Genomic DNA, 17,024 nt, shown 5'->3' on the forward strand with positions numbered 1-17,024 from the left:
TCCCATCGACGGTCACATGGCATTAATTTTCGGTTAGTTTTAATATTATTTTCCGCATATCTACGTACATATTTTCCAGCAGTAGTGCAATTTGGCTAGGGTTTTTACACAATAAAAAGGTTAAATTCAAAATCACTAAAATACAGTAACATGATTACTTTGGTTTGGACTTTTTTACTAGGTGGCTAGATTTCACAAATTCTGCGCGAGGGAGAGCGGTGTCCGGGCTGCAGCCCTAGTTCAGGTTTCAGTGAGCCCGCAGCCGCCGCCCGCAGCTGACGTGCAGCGCTTTTCGCTCCGCACTTCTCCTTTGCCGCGAAAAGTTCCCGCGCTGTCATCGGATTCCGTGAAAATCCGCTTTCCGGTCCGGTGTTGACAAACGTGTGGTAGTTAAACTGTCACCGCTCACGCCTTATTACGTCCTAATACTGTCTACAATGTTTGCCCCACGGGGCCGGGCCCGGGCACGGGGTGGCGACTAAGTCACATATACTTCTTACGGTTTTCAATGTAAATTTATGAAATATTCTCTACAAGAGTTGAGAATTAAGATATGCGGTTCTTAAATCTACCCACGGAGCGTTCTGTTGATGTTATCTGTTGCGTCTGGACCGTTTGTTTACTTTTACTTAGCTGTGTTCTTCTGAATTACTGCGAGCTCTCTTTACTGTCTACTAAACACAGGCATAACGTAAAATACAAAACAAAAAACCGATCACAACCAATGAAACACTTTTCAACAATTTTAATATATTTGTTATTTCATTGCGTTAATTCACATTATTAGAGTATATTATTTAAACGTTTTTGTATTTTGATTTGCACCAATAATTTCAAACTCTACCATTCAATCGAAGATTTGATTCACCTAAAAAAATTAACTCTCTTACCCAGACATAAATATGTATTGTTTTCCAATTTCTAATTATTATTCGTTAATTATCTTTAAATATATCACTATGATAGCTGTTTCTACGTTCAAAGCCATTATCAAAACAAAAATACTAGCAGAACATAATAACGGTGTTAAATTTTATTTATTTTAAATAAAAAATATATAGTTTTAAAATATAATAAAATTGAAATATTTAGGCGATTTGTAGCTTAATTTACATTGAATTATAGATTTTACAATTATTTTACGTGAATTTAGCCTAAATTTTAACATACAATCATTTTTAATAATTGCAGAAAATCATTTCACAATTTTTTAGATATTTAATAAAAAAGGAGAAAATTAAAAATTTGACACTAGTTGTTTACCCGTGAATAATCAGAAGAATTAACTTGACTTTCCAAGATAAAAACTGAGGAATTTTCTACAGGATAAAAAAAACACATTTCAAATAAAGAATATAAATAATCGTCTCATTAAATATATTAAGTACCTATAACTTTATCTCTTGTCTGGATTTAAAAAGATTATTCTAAAATCATTAGTTCCATTTTTGAAATATTCGAACTTATTTAATTAAATACGAAAAATGAGTAGGTACCCAAACATATTTGGGAGATCTTTCGATTGGGATTATTTTCAAATTAGGCAACACATTTGGCTTAAATTCTGTGCTCAGATTTGCGTGAATATTGCGTGCTGTCTTCATGAAATAATCCATTCACGATGTTTGATTCTTAAAAATATTCAAATGTATGTTTGCGTAGCATGGCACGGAGCCGAGTAATATTATTATTTAAATTTGAGAAACTTTAATTGAACAGCTCAGCGAGCCTGCATCGCTCTGTGATCGGTACGAGGTTAATTAAAAAATATTTTCCGTTCATTAAATTATTATGTATTTTTATTTGTGATATTGATTTGAAGGGTTAAATCATCCCATTTTAAATCAATATCAAATGTTTTAAATAAATTATTTTAGTTTGACCAAAACAGAATTTAAAGAAATATTGATTAATATGAACACAAAACAACATCGTTTTATGAAAAAGACAACAAAAATAAAAATCTAATATAAGTTACGAGCAGATTTTTTTTCTTCTTTATTTGTTTTCAAAGCTTAAACTCAATCTTAAATCACAGCTTTAATCTGTGTGAAACTGAATACGACTTTTCCATCAAGAGCTACTGAGCTTTGAAATATTAAAATCAGTTCATTTAAAAACACGTTTTTATTTTTAAATTCAAATCTTGGTCGTGTTTTTATGTTGATTTAAATACATATTTGTATATTTTTAAAATATTATTTTTCTCCTTTTTTGGTTGTGTCATAAAATCATCTTTATTAATTGGTTTTCAGTGTAATGTTTTACCAAACCATAGTCTATACCTACTTATGATATGTATAAAAAATGTTTTAAACTTGTTCGAGACCAGTTTCATTTTCAGAACGGATTTTATTCTCTCATTGATCCTACTTTGTTATTCTCGTTTAGATTTGATTTCAGCCGACATAGATAGAGACTAACCACGGAGTTGGGACCACACATTGAACAAATATTCTCCAGAAGCGTGTTGTGGGCGGTTCCGTGTGTCCGAAGAAAGCTCAATATTTTCTTAGTTTTGTTGAAAATGATCTAATACTGATATTTATTCTTTGCAAGATAATCAGTACCGTTGGCCGATCGAAGGTCCTAGGAGTCGAAAGGAATTAATAAAAACACATGTTTTTTTCAATTCTGTTTACAAAGCATTCTGAAAATCTTGTACAAGCGGTAAACTGGCGAATTTACATCACACAGGGAAACCAAAAAAATATTTTTCAAACATCATTTCCATTTTTTTTTAAATTTTAAATTTTTGTATTCAACAAGTTTAAAAGTCTTTCATCGGCTGATTCTAACCCCCTAGTGTTATAATTTGTTCTAAAAAATTTCAACTTCGGACTCGATTTACTCGAAAACGATTTGTCAAATAAAAAAAAGTTATACCATAATATTGCCTCCAAACGTGATGTAGGTTCACCAGTTTCACTATTCCATTACGAGTTTCCGGGCACCGTGTAAAGATGAAACTTAGCTTCTAGAGATTTTCTATTCAGTGAGCAAATAGTGGAAGGAATAGATAGAAGCGTAGATACTGGGTCCCCCAAAACAAACCGAATCGAGAAATAAGCAGCGACTGAACCACGAACGGCCGAGACCGCAGCTGAGTCATTCCGTCGCGCTTTATCGCTTCCCGACACTTATCGGCTCATTTCTGGAATGTTCTCGTAAACTCATAACCTCGTAAATAATGATCGTAGCTGCTGGCTCTGTTCTGGCTGCACTATGCCGATGCCAGACACTCTTCTCATAATATCATAACAAATGCCATTCATGAAACATGCTGCATTCTGAAAAACTAATATAAATATAGCAATATAATATCATTAATAAAATAAGGATAAAATAATATGTGTATCTAGTAATAATTATTACAAATAGGAAAGCGCGAATTTTGGCATTCGAGATTTTCGTATTTTAAAAAGAAAACGATATCATATATTCTAAATATTTCTTAGTCTACAGTTTTGACTTTTGACAAGCTTGATAAGAATAAAACGGAAAGCCGCTAATTTCGTATCGAAAACACGTTGAAGTATACTTCTTTTTCTTTTTCGATAATTAAAAAAAAATCACTCACTTTTTTGCTAAAAAGTACCAAAAAGGGAACATGACATAACTTTTGTTAAAAAATGACACCACTTTTCAGAAGAATGAAAAATTCGTAAAAGAAAACGCGAATTTCGCCAAACATGACAAAAATTATAGCGAAATTTGCAGGTCCGTGAACAACTACAACTTAATCAGCTAAAAGGTATAGTAGATAGTACATATTTCGTATGCCTACTATTGTCACTTGCGCCCTTTTAGTCTGGAACATTCGCTGTTTATTTATTTATCTTTATAAACATTCATAATTATACATAAAATACTTTTTATAATGGCTTCAAAACTGGGAGCTCACATGTCTTGTGGAAAAAATATATAATGTCTTTTGGAAACTCCTTCTCAAATCTAGATTGAAATACATTCAGTACAGCCCTGGTGAGGTTTGGACTACATAGTTTGGTAGAAATAATTTGTTGAGGTATGTTTATTTTGGTCAGTCCTAAAATCATTTTATCTTAATTCGTTTATCACTTTATTCCATTTTGTCGTGTTTGGCGTTCTCTTGTTTATATTCATAATTTGTTTTCTTGAAATATTTATGTAATGGAATCTTCCCGATATCCGATAGAGCTGAAACTCGGCAGATGGACTCGTTGTCGATGACTATGCATAATATCAACTATTTTGGTGATACTCACGCACACACACGCATTTCTCTAAAATTGATGAAATATAAAAATTTACAGCAGCACAGTACACAAAATTAATATCGGTACCATCCAATTAGGATTTGGCTTAAGTGATAGCGCAGTTCATTCATTTAAGTCAGTCACTGGGGAGGGAAGTTCAATCCTCAGATAATCTTTAAAAAATACTGCTATTAAGAAAAAAAATAAAAAACTTCGTTTTTTTACTGGCTGTCTGGCTGCGTTTAGTTGATACCCTTTTTAACCATTTTTTACCTAACTTCAGATTATCAATTTATTGCTTTCTTCAACAATTCCTTCAATTCTATGGTTTTTCGGTCAAACTACGATGGGCTCCAAAATTACATGTCTCAGGAGAACACATAGTTTTGCACATGTCATGTTTTGACACAGAGCCGCCGAATATATTACGCTATTGAAACCAACCAGTGAAATCATAAGAAATGGGAACAAATAAAAACAACATGCCATTATTTAATAAATGATTATGTTCTTTGAGCACAGCATTTGAGTTCTCTCGTGCATAACCCACTGGATTGATTCATTCACGGAATAAATAGCTCGTGCAGTTATATTCTGGTTCAAGGATGCAACGTAGTTACTTCACCCGTTGTAGTATTTTGGTCGTGGCGCCAATAACAGATTTATAAACTTGTCACTTTCAAGAAATGTTGCGTATTATTTCCGATGAAACGGTAATAAAACTCAATCCGTAAAAAACAAAGTTTTCTATTTTAAATTTTCTTTGAAAAGTTTTTTTTTTTTTGGTTTGTTCAAGGAGCCGAGCCACCGACTTTGCCAGATGCCGATCGTTTAGGACTGACATTTATTTCCTATGTTAACTGCTGTAATGTTCGTAATGATTCGTGTGTTTTGATAAAATGCATTGTCATCGACGACAAGTCTATCTCGGTAGATAGACTCGAGATAGACTCGGTAGATAGATAAACTCGGTAGTTTCGAATGTTATTTTAAATATCCAGGACAATTGAATGTTCCAAGTTCATATCTTGAAAATCGGGTGTTTTGAGTTATAGACCTACTATTGTTGAAAGTATTAAAAAATTCACATTTTAAACTAACACGGATACCTACTATACTGATCAACTTTAGCATTTTTGGAAGAAAAATTTCCTTTGATTTAATTTATTATTTATTTTGTAAGAAACAAACAGCTTTTATATAATATACAATGATAGATATAAATATACAAGTTAACTGAAGTCAAGCCACAGAAGTTTCTTATGTTAATGTTCATTGGAAAAGAAGTTTTAATATCTTAAAATTAATTTGGTGTTAAAGGAAGGGGAGAGGAAGAGGAAAATAGGAAGAGGATAGGAGATGCTCCCGATACATTCCATACTCTCATATTAATAATCGATCGTACGCATTACTTCATATCGATATTTCTTTAGGTTATTACCAAAAATGTCAATGCTGTAAAATTTTGTATTATATTGTGCACATAAACGAGGAATTGGGGAATTTTTTCGAATGTTTGTTCTACACGAGGGTAGAGAAAATAAATCAGATTGTCGGGTTGATCTAGACGGAATATGAAGATTTATTAAATTGGTAAGTTCTGGTGAGTTCAGACCATTATTTAGGATTTTAAACAATAAGATTTGATCAAAAATTAGACGTCGTATTTGGAGGGTGTTAAAATGATGAAATTTAATGGATTCGGTATAATTTGAGAAGTGTAAGTTTAGTTTATAATTTATGTGTTCAAAACATTTTTTTTTGGATTCTTACTATTCTTTCGATATGGGCTTGGTATAAAGGAGTCCAGATCGGTGTACATTGTTCCAGGTGCGGGCAAATATATGAGGTGTAAAGGGAATGTAGAGTGTTTATGTTGTGGAAGGGTTTTGCTATACGAATTATAAATCCCAGCATTTTATTGGCTTTGTTAATGATGTCATCAGTGTGTTGGATAAAGTTTAATTTAACATCCAGTGTTACCCCGAGGTCCCTGATATATTTTACTTCATTGATGTGTGTGCCGTTTAGTGCGTATACAAAGGATATTTTATTCTTATTATGTGTAAATGTTAATTTATTACATTTTGCGATGTTAATAACAAGTTTTTTAAATTTGCAATAGACAAAAAGACGATAGTAATATAATTGTACAAGTATGCCACCGTCGTCGTGCTTACGGCCTACACAATTATATAGAGCTCTATATAACACATAGTGAAGATATAGAATGTCCAAGTCTTTTATCTCACTTTGACATATCTTGACTTACGAAGTGTTGTCGCGAAAGTATGATATTTTGGCTATATGTTTTCCGTACGGTATGGAGATAGATATATATTACTCTCGTCATTCTAGCCTTCATCAGGCTAATGGCATCTTGTTAATCTCCCGCCGCCACTTTCAAGCGTTCTAATCTTTATTTTTTCTCCATCCCCATCTCCCCTTCTTCTTCCTTTCTATGTCTTCACCTCTCTCCGCCCCGGGCTAATGGAGACGGATCTCACATGGATTATCTGATAAGAATGCCATCAGAATTCAGTCACCTATCGCTATACAGATCAACTAAAAAGACGTCAGGACCTTAAAAATTCTGACACACATAGAATATAATTATAGATATTATTTTGTTTTAGTTTTAAAACATATTTTTTTTGATAAACACAACATTGGTAGTATAATGACATAAGTTGATTACTCTTATAAATTACATCAAGGCGCTGACGCACAGTTTTTCGATTGACGTTTTTGAATCGGGTCGAGATTTTTCGTGCAAATTCATGTAAAATAAAATTATTTTTTAACGTGAGATTAAAAGTCAGTTTACTTTTTCTTTATAGTCCGTATTCTTAGATGTCGATCAAAAACACACGTATTTTCATACATATTTGATACGTTCCATGATAACTCAACATAGTGACAATTCAACACACCTTCAAAAAGTGATATAAAGTCATTAGAAACCATGAAAAAAATATATTTAAACCTAACCTAACCTAACCTAACCTAACCTAACCTACTTAACACAGTTAATAAAGTTTTTGTTTCATTACTTTCCATGAATTTATATAACTTTTTAAAGATGTCATGAATTATCATTTTGATGATTTATCCGGTCACCATTTGATACATTCCTGCTTTTTTACAAAATGATTTGCTCAAATTATATTTAGAAGCATTATGTACTCGCAGATCTATAAGGGAACATTTTTATAAAGAGACAGACATTTTGAAAAAAATTATAGTAGCACTGAAAAATGTGTTTTTAATTAGACTACCGGCCTGTATTCAGAAACAGTATGGATCAACCTAAAATTCATCATGTGTGAATTTTATTCAACAGAATTTCATTTTATGAAATATCCAACGCCAAACCGTTTCGGCTTACAAACAACCAACGAGTTTCTCTTTACCGCAAATTCAATCTGCAATTATTTTACAATATTTTTCGCTTTTTTATACAACAGTAGAAAATTTAATAGTTTGGAATGCACGACTGCAAGTAATTATCACGAAGGTTTGCTGGGTTTTGCCCGGAGAAAACTTACTGATGTAAAATATTGCTAATTTATTAAGAATCTCTTCAAATTATTCGGAATCCGGTTAAAAACGGGATTTCAGAATTTTAACTAATGAATTGACATGTTTCCTAATAAACTTTCAGTATAGCATGAATGTGTTATCGCGACGTCGGAATACGTGTTCATAATTTTTTTAATATTTCGTCATTACATATTAACAGGACAAACGCAGGTGCATGAACACGTGTTCCGATATATTATGAATACATGAGAATCCAGTTTTTAACAGGATTTTGATAAATCAGGAATACTCATTTTTCTGCGTGTGGTAGTGAAGTTTAGAATTATAGGAAAATGCTCTTGTTTTCCGGATTATCTTTCAACATAAAATATATTGTATTGGGAAATAATTAAAGTTATCTTCTTAACTTGGTTTTGACCGCAGTGCGAACAATACAAATCCATAGTTAATTACACAACAGGAAAGATTCGATCGTCTCTCTTAAGGTCTAATTATAGACAATTTATTTATAATCACAATTTATTTTTGTAACAGATACATACAGAAATAATACCCGTCAAGCTTGCAACGTTCTTAAGGGTGGGACTTGGTTTTTCTAAACACCCTCTAAAGAACAGCGTAATTTATTTATTTTTTATAGACACAAACAGGATATATTTATGACAAATGATTGGACTGGATTTTTTTTAATAATGAATTTAAAGACACTTAAATTGAATGGGAGCCGTGAGCTCAGAGCGTATGAGCAATAAAAAGTACGGCTCCCCTTGTACGGCTCCCCCTGTATGGCTCTCCCTGTATGGCTCCACCTGTACGGCTCCCCCTGTACGGCTTCCCCTGTACGGCTCCCCTGATACGTCTCCCTCGATACGGCTCCCAGCTCTCTGCGTAAGCGAATGAATGATTGTACCACTCTTGCTACCGGTACGCCGCCTCATGCCACGAGGAAAATAAGATGCTAGATAGTTATTAGGTTTAAGTAAATACGTCAAAGTTCAGATGTCGGACTGTTACACGCCGTTTTTAATATATTAATTTTATTGTTCTGTTTTAATAACAATTAAGACTTGCATAATTTTAGTGATGCTATTTTTCTAAAAAATCTCCTGATAAAAAAAGAGTTCAATTGAGCCGTGGTACGGTTTGCTGAGAGTCGTACGAATAGAGTTCGTAAAAAAGAGCTAGATCAATTGTGCGGCTCGTTCATGAATGACTCATCGCTATATACAGTACGATGGGGCATTTTATGTTAATACAAAGATATTATGTGAGTGAAAAAAAGTAATTACAACCATGAGAAATACAGATTATGCTGCAGGAAACTAACTAATTAAAGGATAAATAATAACATGTTTACGATAGTGACAGCGTCAATGTTTAAAAACATATTTTTATCATTTTACTACAGCAATATTAACATAACACATTTTTTTTAAATGTACAGAGATATTAAATACCAACACATTCCTCCGGACGAGGAAATTGAACGGCATTGTTAGTTGTAGCTCGCAATAATAAGTTGTCAGTAAATAAAGAAGTGTGACGGATGATATTATTGTATGCTGAGTGAGATTGTTCTCAATAAAGACGTCCAAGAAAGAACCACTTCATTGTTGGGGTCAGATACATTAGTGGGCTAACCTCCCATCCCATCAATGTAGGCACATATTCATATTATTGGGTTGATCTCGTTGTAATGGAAAGGCGAGTCGATTATCAATAAAGCCAATATGGGAAGCTTGCAAAACGATGAATGGAAAATGCTATGGGCCAATTCCATTTTGGAGTTAGGGCTTTGAATTTTAAGCGTCATCAGTTATCATGATAATCTGAGCGGTTCCTTGTGGGTTTAAAAGGAAATGAAATTATAAGCATTTTTTTGCTACGGTACTTATAAGGAATTCAATTATCAATATTTATCTTTGAAGGACTGGTAACGACTAATCTGTCGAGGGTCATCGGCGATGAATTTGGTACATAATATAAATAACAAATATTCTTTAAACGAATTAAGGTATTTAAAATTATATTGCATGTTATACTTAAACAGCATTTGTCAATGTTTTCACCATCAATGAAACGATGGAATCAATCTTTTTTTTACAGTAACACATGATTGATTGTCTCTTGATATCTTGCAATGTTGTGGTATTTACTTCTCGGAAATTTAGATAATTAATATAGTGAGAGACAACGCCCGTGGTTTCACTGAACTAATAAACTAATTTAGCGGCCCGTTCATATAGCTCTTTCATTATTACACACATATACTCATACAATTGCTATCCTTCTCGTAAGCGATTCTACATTTTTTTGCTAGATTTAGATAATATCGTTGCTCGTAAATAACGCTTCTATTAATACAGGATGGAGCAAAAGTAATCACCCTATGTTCTTTTGCTGTAATTTTTTTTTATGATAAACTGGTACTGCTTGTGAAATTTTTTTTTTCCGGTAAACCGATTCATGTCTTGTCGATTTGTATTCTGCTTTTGTTTACTTCACAAATGTTAAAACCGAATTGACGTTTGGCGCCATTTGCAAAAGTTATAGCGTTTTCCAATAGGGTGCTTACTTTTGCCCTAACCTATACTATTAAATTATTTATTTCATCGAAAAACTGTATAAGCGATATGAGTATATACATTTTACACATCTACTCTGATAATGGATACTGTAGCGCAGTCCGAAACGTTTGTTATAGAGTGCAACAGGCTATAATACTCAAAAAAGAAAACACGATAATGACGTAACACTTTTCTGATATTATGACAAAAACTGACTGCATACGGTCTTTTTGGTTTGAACATAATTCCCCCTCCCTGGTAACACTATACGGCCTATCCCGTGCCTATACAAAAACAATGCTCCACAAGCGTGCCATAGACCTGCTAACGCAATGTAAATTCTTGTCGCAGACCATCAAATCTCCAATTCTACTTTTATGATGTTGCGTACAACTCTTATCATGTCGTTAAACTCGTAATGTATTCTACTAGAATAAAAAAGAATAATTGCCGTTTATATTAAAAAAAGTCCTTAATATCCTCCATTTTGCAAGATAATGCTCCATTATAACACTAGAACAACGAGAATCAAATGGGAAGGTTGTGGAACAATCTAATTCATGCTGTATCAGCTGGAGCTTGTGAAAAATATTTATTCAGCGTTCGTAATTATTCGTATCAATAGGTTGGTGGGAGATAACACATTTTTATCGTATCGGTAATCATGCTAAACGCGTGCAAAGCAGGTCAAACAATACATTTATTATATTAAACTGGTCGGTATGATTCATAAAACATTTGCATAAAAAACATCAATTAGTATACAATACACAATAAGCTATCGACCTTAATAAAAATTACGTAAATGAGGAATTCTAATAAATATGAGCTTTTGGGTGACAGTATAATTTATTTTTGTTTTGATTCAGTTTTTTCAATGACAATTTAAATAGTGTTTTAAAAACTTCAGTGACTTCGATTGGATACTTGAGTGAGTAAAGCATTGTATAATACCTCCTACGATTGGAGGAATGTGAACAATTCTGAAACTACTACAGTGAGTGTTTGAAGTGCATTCTCGATTCGTATGATAGGAAGCAACAACAGGTGTCTGTGACCAGAAAAACGGAAAGTTAAGTAAACTAGTAGTGTTGTGTGTTGTGTCGTGAATCGTTGGTTGAGATGTCGGAGAGGTTCAAGGTGACCAAGTCAGAGGAGATGAAGATGGCATCCTACAAGAACTACGGCGCTACCGGTGGCAGCAGCGGCGAGGGCGGCAGCGGGGCCGAGGACACATCGCTGGGGCGGCTGTTGCCAGGTCAGCCCGCCACCCCCCCGCCCAGCCCGCCCACCACCCCCCTGCCCCCGCCCCAGCCCTGTAGCGAGCCCCCGCCCATACCCTGGCCGCCAGAGCCGTACACCACGCATGGTATGCACGCTAGATGGCACACACTAGTTCTTTATTTATTTCTTCCTTCTTGGTTACTGTTCTGGTCGACATTGTTTCCGTTTTGTTTGCAATCGAACTGTTATTGTTCTATGAACGCAGAGTTGGTATTGCTTTCGTTTTGTTTACAATCATTCGACCTTATTGAAATGGGTGGCTTACCCAAAAGCTTCCTATATTAATTCCCAGTCGCAACGCCTCTAGTGCATAAGCATATTGTTCAATTTCATACAATCAATGGTAATCTTTTTAGTTTTATTTGAATTATTAGAGATTTTTGATATTATTCGCCAGACATGTAACTTGATATTTATGTAGAAAGGTTGTAGCTCACTTTCCGAAATTGAAAACTCAACGTTTAAATCCAAAGGAGGTACTCTTTCACAGAACAATAACCAAGAGATATTATTTTTCATCCATTTTCTTTCCTGATGTTTTCTTCGTAGGTACATACTTAGACGTATTTCCTGTATCCGAAGTATGATTGTATCCAAATGATTTTGAAAACTACTGATTTACATTTTTTACTTTTTAAACAATATCCACCATGAATGTCTTATATCCCAAATTCCGTATTATCGTATAGAAATAGAGAAGTAGAGAAAATCTATATTTATGAAATCTATGTCGTAGTTTCAGCATCCATTCATCCATTTGCATGAATTCAAATTTCAAAATGATGTGATGAAATTTGTTTTAATTTGAGTGTACGTAGGTATTACCTGTCAACTTTGTCTATGAGTAGAATATGAGTATGTAGCAACCGTCAATATTCCATATAGATTTAAATTAATATTGACTCCTACAATACACCAAGACACGTACGTTATCCAAAAACACATACATTGAAGACCAGTAAATGGTGAGTACTACTAATTGGTTAATACTACATAAATATTATCTCATCATCTGCAAAGCGTAAAGCTAAATGCCGCAGTGGTGAATCATGAATTGTTCTCGCAATTAAGGCTCCGTATTAAAAAAAAATACTTCAATCAAGTCTTAATTAAAATGCGTCCGAAGACCAAAAGTTTTAATTATCCAATTAAAAATGTCCACAAAAATGCATTTTATCTGCTGTCCGATGAAGATTATAAAGTGTGTCAGAAACTTTAAAATTTGAGAGTTTATAATCTAATAATATCTTTTCCAATACAACCTAAATATTTATAACTCCGAGCAAAAGCAAACCGATACAAGTTTTATCGACAATATCGGCTATTTGTTAACACTGATGTAATTGTCTTTTGTTCGTTGCCGACCTGTTGACGCAACATCTAAGTCGTCGATAAAACCTTTAGAAATGCATTCGTGCTAGGAGCTCTGCGTATCTAGCACAGGCGATCGTTAAAAGTTTTATCGATAATTTCCGCAACTTGTCATCGTTCCCGACCATGTCTGCAGATCACCAACGAACAAACAACAGTTCAAAACGACCAAGTGTTCTAAATTTATTCGACCTAAACAGTTGCTTGTAGGTTAGCGATCTGCAGTCGTGCTCGGGAACGACGACAAATTATCGACATTGTCGATAAATCCTTTATCAGTTGACCGTGCTAGACGCCCCAGCGCATATAAAGCGTGATACCTCTGATGGACTCAAGGTTGTGACTTATCCAATGGATGTTCATATTACATAATATTATTCATATTACGATTTTATTATTTTTTTATATACATTTTATTTTGCTTTAAGATTCTTACATTCAATATCCAGTGTACATCTATTCTAAAACTAAAATATTTATATTCTATTACCTACGAACTAAAATTTGAACTTTACAACATTGAGACATAACCACGAAAAACTGTAAGACACATTATCATGCTCATTTAGTATAGATACTCGCTTGTACCTAGATTACATACAGTTGGCAATACTTCCTCAGAAACAGTAGATGTATTCAATTGCACGTAATTTAGTTACAAGAGGGCTATAAAAACCTACCCCATAAATAATATTAATGTTAGCTTTTACTATTTTTTTCATTTGTTCCGTTTAATAATTTCTCTTTTTTAATAATTTTCTACTAAATTATTATAAATGTATGGGCGCATAATATTAACAAATAAACATAATGTCATATTTTCATTAGCATCTATTTTATCCCTACGAGAGAAAAACAATGGGATAACTTTGCGTGTCTAGCTCAAAGCAGGATTTTTATTATACCTCCCTTTATCACACATGATGGTGGTGTATTTGAAATAAAATACAACAGTAAAATACAATATAAAGCTCTTCAACGCCAGCGGTAGCGGATTGGAAATTGTTCTGAACTAGTTCCTTCTGACCTTTGGTAAATACACGAATACAATGGATGCTAAGTCTCTGAAAGTACTCACGACTTTAAGTTTTTATTTATTATTTATTTCTTTATTCATGCCCGTTTTAGGGGCTGTTTACGTATGAATATCAAAAATTATATATTAATACAGTAAATATTAATTATACATTATTTAACTGTCTCAGTAACAATCTTTTGTATTTGTTAAGTGATAAATTAAAGATATCCACAGACTCGGTATAATTATTTCCCTTCATAAGTTTTCTGGGAAATAAGGAATACATATGGTAGTTAGTACCAAAATTTCTTCACTGAATTAAATCTCGACTTCTAGATATTGACTTCTTAGTACGTAGTGGAATCCGAAAGCTTATCAATGCAAGCAATTATGGGCTATCATGCATTTAGAATCTTTTAGAATTAAGCAGAAATATTAAGTCAGTTAAAATCCTTCTTTCAGACAATTTAAGCATATTCATTTTATTTAAACGAGTGTTGTAGTTCCACGAAATTGCTGGAATACCCATTTTAAAAAATGTATGAATTTATTTCGATTTTTTTCAATAGCTTGTAAATATTGTAATGTGGGTTCCAGACGGGAGAATTGCATTCCAGTTGACTTTTAACAAAGCTAAAATTAATGTTTTGTAATAGTGGATAGTGAAACTATGGCTGGTTGCGTCGGGTTTTATCTAAAATTATCTTATTAATAAATAAAATTACCTCCAGAACCCTTTGATGGCAAATAATAATATAATACTTCTTCGTGAATTTTTGATTGTTCTGAAGGTGGTATGTTTCGCCTCGAGGCATCCGCGAACGCTCGGAGACGAACCATAAATAAACCACTCACAGACGAACTAACGAAAGGCGTAACCAATAATGTCAGAAACAAACTCACTTCTACAGAAATGCACAATCCATAGAAGTCATAGATAAAGACGTATTTCTAAGCTGTTTTGCAGAAAAATATTATCTATTTCATAAAATTTTAAGTGTCGGTAATCCTACTCACTAAAATTGTATTTTAAAACATTGTTGGTCAACACGTGTAAGCCCAACGTGTTTTTTTTAATCATTAGAGAAAGATGACAGATTGCTTCAACATTATAAAATTATGTAAATAGCTAAACGCTACAGTACTGTCCACCAAAACTGAGATGTTTACTGATATTATTTTTGAAAATAAACTTTGTACAGTAGTAATATTAGTGCACATATCATGTAAATGTGGTCGGATCTTCAAGATTTACCTATCTTATCGACTAATATAAATATTCAAATATCTTAACAAAGTATTACAAAATATATATTTTTTGTTTTCAAGTTTAATTTGTAGAACTCTAATAGTATTATTCAATTTATAAAAAAATGTTTGTTTACAAAATTGATTAAATAAATAAAAAAGTCTTTTTTCGCACGATACAGAATTAACTAAATTAAATCTAAAAATAACTGAGTTTGACCGGTCAATTTAATTAAATGGTTTCGCAAGGTTGGCAGTCTGTACCTAGGCGCTTTTATGAGACAAATTCCAACCAATCACTTTCAATAACAGGTGCAGAATTTTCTATCAATAATTTTTAATGGTACTGACTGGAGTTATAACGGTATCAAATACTTAGTTTATAGTTACTCTGACTACTCAAGAAAACTATTTAAATCCTAAGCCAAGATTCACAATCTTTTCCCTCTAAATAATGTACCTGTAACAGTATCACCTCTCTCACTTGATTATATTGAAGTATACGAATATGGACTCTTCATTGATCAAGTGATTAGAAAACCCAACCATCCACTCTAAGCCACTCACATTTCAATCACTGTATCACACGTATGGAATGAACTGCCCACTCAAACACCACATACCAGACTAAATTAGAGGAAGGTACTTGTTACTTGAACTCTCCATCAGCCTAATCCTACACCTCCACTAAATTTAGCACCCTTCCCATCTTAATTCTTACCCCAACCCTTTCACATATAAAAACAAAATGTCTATTTTGCATGTAAGAGTAGGTTCATGTGAAAAAAATAGCTAGTTCCACTTATGTCATTATTTTAATTTGTGGAACAAAATCTTTAGGTTGTTATCAAAACTAAGTAAAATAAATATTATCATTCTAAATTTTTTAATAAAATAATAGTAATACTTCAGTGCTTGTTATTAATCGGTGTACACAAATATCGAATACAAATTTTCTATTTCGAGGTGTTCCCTTTATACCCAACTTGATAATACCAAAACAAATATTTAAAAGTGGCTTACAATTGGACAGACTTAACCCTTAAGTGACGTCGTGGGTCTATGGGACCCACATGGAAAATCCCCCCGTCGCCTCTCTCATCCTATTTTTTAATTAATATAATAATTTAAATAACATATTTACTTCACAGGTGACATTATCGAGCGTTGGCAAACACTAGAAGAACTGTGAAACGAAAAATAAATTGAAGATTCATTCCCAGATTGCACTAAATTCAAGCTGTGTTGCATTTAGTGCAAAAATACGCATAATTTTACTTATTGCCATTATTTTCGTGTTCAAAGTTTTTGCTGTTTTATGAGCACAAGTTTTAAAAGTTTGTCATTTATTATACGGAAATGTCACTTTTAGTAACAAGATGTCTCTATTTTTGTGAATTCGAATTATTGTTTAAGGATATGTTTTTGTGGAAAGAATTTTGCCGTCTTAAGTTCAACAGAAAAAAATACTACAGATTTTATAAAATTTTGCATTGTATCTCTGATTTGTTGGTAAGATTTTCGATTGATAATTCAAAATAAAAAAGTAATTATTACCTATGACTTTTACTTAACGATGTTTTGAAAGTGTGCGCCGTCTTTGTTTACCACCTCACTTAAGGGTTTAACGTGTATAAGTGCAAGTACACACCACGAATGAAAATCTTTTACTGGAGAGAAGTCACCACTACTTTGGTCAACAACATCCACAAACAAATTTACACATACCTCTTAAAAAAGCACATGTACAGAAAA

The 17,024-nt window shown here is 33.1% G+C and overlaps 1 long non-coding RNA gene across 1 annotated transcript; it reads left to right on the forward strand.

The window, feature by feature from the left end:
* Nucleotides 1-317: 317 nt before the first annotated feature.
* Nucleotides 318-16,461, forward strand: LOC149425320 (uncharacterized). The gene is made up of 3 exons (XR_016305645.1): nucleotides 318-386; nucleotides 11,218-11,717; nucleotides 16,421-16,461. It is a non-coding gene; the product is annotated as an uncharacterized LOC149425320 (long non-coding RNA).
* Nucleotides 16,462-17,024: the final 563 nt, after the last annotated feature.

The sequence above is a fragment of the Hesperophylax consimilis genome, chromosome 3 (genome assembly GCF_061612785.1).
Source record: "Hesperophylax consimilis isolate HC1 chromosome 3, BYU_Hcon_1.0, whole genome shotgun sequence".
NCBI lineage: Eukaryota > Metazoa > Arthropoda > Insecta > Trichoptera > Limnephilidae > Hesperophylax > Hesperophylax consimilis.